Raw genomic sequence first — 4,401 nt, 5'->3', positions numbered from 1 at the left:
ACTCAGCACCGAGCCGCACGGACAGAGAGGGGCACGCTCCTCCCCAGATACGATTTACTAACTGCACCGCGGTTCGGCTTCAAAGACTGGTGCGTAAGGGTCAGGGGAGCAGTGTAATGAGGATGGCACTAGTTTAATGTTGTGAGCAAGGATAAAAAGATGTAAAGGGGCAAGCCGGAACAAGCCGCTTTTCGAGGCGTGGGCTGTGAGCATTTAAAGGAACAGACCGAGAAGCAGGGTGGTAGAGGATGCGCATCGACAAGTGCGAAGAGGAAGTTCACACACGAAAACACAAGCAGTTCCCGCATGCTGTTGCAACCATGTTCGAAGCTGTGGAGTAGCGGAAAAAAGCATGTTTAAACTTAATTGCCTTTACCACTGTATCAAATGTTTTCAAGCCCACAGCCGTCTTTAACAATGCTGAAAAAGCTTCTCTTAGACATTTGGATAATACCTGTAGGTCTGGGTGAATATATTTAATTATTATTATATATATTATGTATATATTTAATGATCCATTCATTTTACATTTTTGCTGTTTACGAAATAGCAGTCATGTGTGAGCGCATTTACAGACTTTAGTGATCAGTAAAACAAGTTACTAGTGACTAAAGTCATGATGACTGTAATCCTGGTCTTTAATAAGTTTAGCCTTGAGTTTTAGTCGAAATTTGCACGCTTGTCACATTATTGTCATTGTTTATATCTGAATCACACTTTTGTAATAACTCAGGCTTTTCCCTCAGTGAGCTGCTGTTCACTGCAGGAGACGTGAGCCTACTCATTATGATTCATACTGGAAGGCTAAATCTGTTCCAAAACACTTTTTGAGCTGTAAACATGTTATCTTACATACAGAATCAAATTTTCTTCTTGTGCCCCAAAAGCCCTTGATGTATGAATTTCTGTAAGCTAAAACTTTTTACAGTAAATATTACAATCATGCTGTTATGAGAAGCAAAAATCTTTCCAGCACGTGTTACATGTTTGATGTCTAACAATATAAGTGGTGCACTGAGGCTAAGGATGCTTCCTCAAAGACTTCTTTGGACCTGTTCAACTCTACCTTGAACAGTAATATTTTCATATAAACCACAATAAAGGAACAACATAATGTTTAACACCTTACATTCAATTTGAACCATAATAAAACAAACAGTACTAAACTGCCACAGTTTTCAGGATAATAGTAACATGATAGTTTTGAATGTATTCTACAGTTTAAGTCTGAATTAGGGTTCTTTCAACTATAAGAAGATAAAATTCGGCTGTTTTTTTTTTTTATTTTGAGATTTGCAGGACTTTGTATGACCACAAAGGCTTCAGAAAGTGAAAGGTAAAATAAAAAATGGCTTTATATCCATCCAGGCCAGTTGAGAGATGTAATCTCTCCGGCATGTCATGGGTCTGCCATGGGGCTTCCACACAGTGGGACATGTCTGCAACACCCCACCCAGGAGGTGCCCAGGGGGCATTGTAGTCAGATGCCTAAACCATCTCAAGTGACCCTTCGGTCATGTTATTGACTTGTTGCCAATTAACCTTATTTTTATAGCACGAGTTCACAGAAACAGCCATCTCAGAGTTCATCATACTGTAAGGTAAGGTTCCTACAGAATTAGAGAAAAACCCCTGTGAGCAACCACTTGGGGGCAGTGTGGAGGAAGAACTCCCTTTCAACAGGAGGCCACTGCAGGCAAAATCAGACTTTTGTAGGGGTAACCATAGAGAAACAATAAAGAAGACAACCATTCATAATATGTAATAATGGCATCTGTGTTACCTGTTGCAATCATAACTACACAATTTATCAAAAAGGAAAGTTTTAAACCTAATCTAGAGAGTAAATTAGTAGAGAGGATGTCTGTGTCCTGAACCCAAACTGGGAGCTGGTTTCATAGTAAAGGGTCCTGAAGGCTCTGCTTCTCATTCTGCATTTAGAAACTTTAGGAACCACAAGTAAGCCTGTAGTCTGAAAGTGAAGAGCTCTGTTGGGATAATATGTTACTAGGACGTGTTTAGGATTTCACTCAAGACTTTTGTTTATGAGAAGGTTTTCTAATTCAATTCTGAATTTAACAGGGAGCCAATAAAGATAATCTAATAAAGAAGAAATATTATCTCACACAAGTCTGTGTTAGTACTCTCACTGTGGCATTTTGGATCAGCTGAAGGCTTTTTAGAAAACTTTCAAAACAGCCTGATAATAACTTACAATAGTCCAGCAGAGGTAACAAATGCATTGACGGTTTTCCAGCATCACAAACAGGATGGTTATAATTTTAGTGTTATTGCGCAGATGAAGGAAGCTACCTGAATATTTGTGTAATGGATGAGTTAAATGACATATCTTGGTCAAAAATTCCCCACAGTGTTGCTGGAGGCAAGAATAAGTATCTTATAACACAAAATATTTTTGAGATTTAGGTCCAAAACTGAAATTAGAAGTACACAATTTCACATCAAAGCTTTTATAGCTACAATTTTATTTGAATTGTGTCACTTGAAGCCGCAGAAGGCACAATTGTATAAATAAAGTTTGGTGTCACTGACATAGAAATGAAAATGTATGCAGTGTTCTTTAATAATAATACTTAAGGGAAGCAAATACAACTGAAAAGCTGTCAGTCAAAGCATGGCAGACTTTTATGTGTGAGAAAGACACATAGTTTACATGAACAAACTAGAGTCTATCAGACAAATATGATTAAAACCAGCAGCACACATTTCCTTGGTCTCTGCAGTAAAATAACGAATGCGATATCACATGCCTCACCGAGCAGCACAGAGGCGAGTCCAAGCCTGATGAAAGCAATATTTACTTATTTCTCACAGTTTTCTGTTGACAGACACAAAACAGCTCCTCCGCAATGAAACTGTGTTCACAGTGAGGTCAGTTTTGATACAGCTGTAATCAAATGCACTTAAGCCATAATCCTACCTCAGAATACGGTGAACATTCTATCTCTTCCTCTCGGCTCTTTCTCCCCAGTTCTGTCACAGCACAATGCCACCTTATTCAGTATTACATGAAAACAAAGCTTCATATAAGTACGTTCAAACTCATACGAAGCTTTAGAAAAAGGGTAAAGTTTTGTTAAAGGTGTATTTTAGTGCAAAGTACACCATTCACAGGGTGCTGCTACACAGTAGCTTACTTGACTAGGCAGGTGACCCACATGCTGAAAGGCCACTGGGTTCAACTATTTTCTGCATGTCATTCCCCCTTGCTCTTTCTCTACTTTCTTGGCTACTGTCCTGCCAATTTCAATTACTCCAACAACATACTACATATGTATAATATAAACTCTATACACACATCTCTTTTAGTGTTTTACATGTTAATAACCAACACTGGGTTTTGTTTCATAATATTTGCCTATGCAAAAATCAACCCTATTAACTCCAGGGATGGTCCATAAACAAATACACAAACAAACATTTATTGTCTCCTGGATATGGAATCCAAATCCAGTTTTCATGATCCTCTGTCATGATCATGATCCTTTGAGTTTGTTGTAAATTGTTTTGACATCTGTTGAATCTGCATCTAATTCATCATGGTACAAATATCCAAATCATCCCCAGATGATGAATTATGTCCAGAAATCATATTTTTCTGTAATCTGTAACAGATTTTCTAAGTATGTAAGTAACTGCAAAAACAGTTAACATGGTAAACATTGCCACTGCCATTCTAAAGTGCTAGATGCTTCCTCGATGCTTTTTATTGCTCTTTCCTTGTAGCTTAACTTGACATCTGGTCATAATGTGGGCACAGGAATATAAAAATTTTTTTTCCTAAGTCAGTCTTGGATATGTAAATGGCAAATGGCCTGTATATGTATAGCGCTTTACTAGTCCCTAAGGACCCCAAAGCGCTTTACACAACCAGTCATCCACCCATTCACACACTGGTGATGACAAGCTACATTGTAGCCACAGCCGCCCTGGGGCGCACTGACAGAGGCGAGGCTGCCGGACACTGGCGCCACCGGGCCCTCTGACCACCACCAGTAGGCAACGAGTGAAGTGTCTTGCCCAAGGACACAACGACTGAGACTGTTGGAGCCGGGGCTCAAACCGGCAACCTTCCGATTACAAGGCAAACTCCCAACTCTTGAGCCACATATGGATGCTGTATAATTTTAATTATAAGACCAAAGAAGCTACTTTTCCTTAATATAATTACTCTCCATCAATATCTCTGCCACTACTCATCCATCTTCCTCGTTGTCTTCATCCTCCCTGCTGTTTCTCTCTTAGCATCTTATCCATAATGAATGTGCTCCAAAACCTTACATACATGGATTTTGTTTATGTGTGCAGTGGTGTGTGCAAACACACACGCCTGTATAAATTCTGACCTAGTTCATGGAAGCAGCACTGGTTGCCGTTGAA

This window comes from Neolamprologus brichardi, chromosome 7, assembly GCF_056152115.1.
Source record: "Neolamprologus brichardi isolate AB-2024 chromosome 7, ASM5615211v1, whole genome shotgun sequence".
Classification (NCBI taxonomy): Eukaryota; Metazoa; Chordata; class Actinopteri; order Cichliformes; family Cichlidae; genus Neolamprologus; species Neolamprologus brichardi.
The sequence above is the reverse complement of the archived record's forward strand: the minus strand, read 5'-3'. Positions refer to the sequence as shown.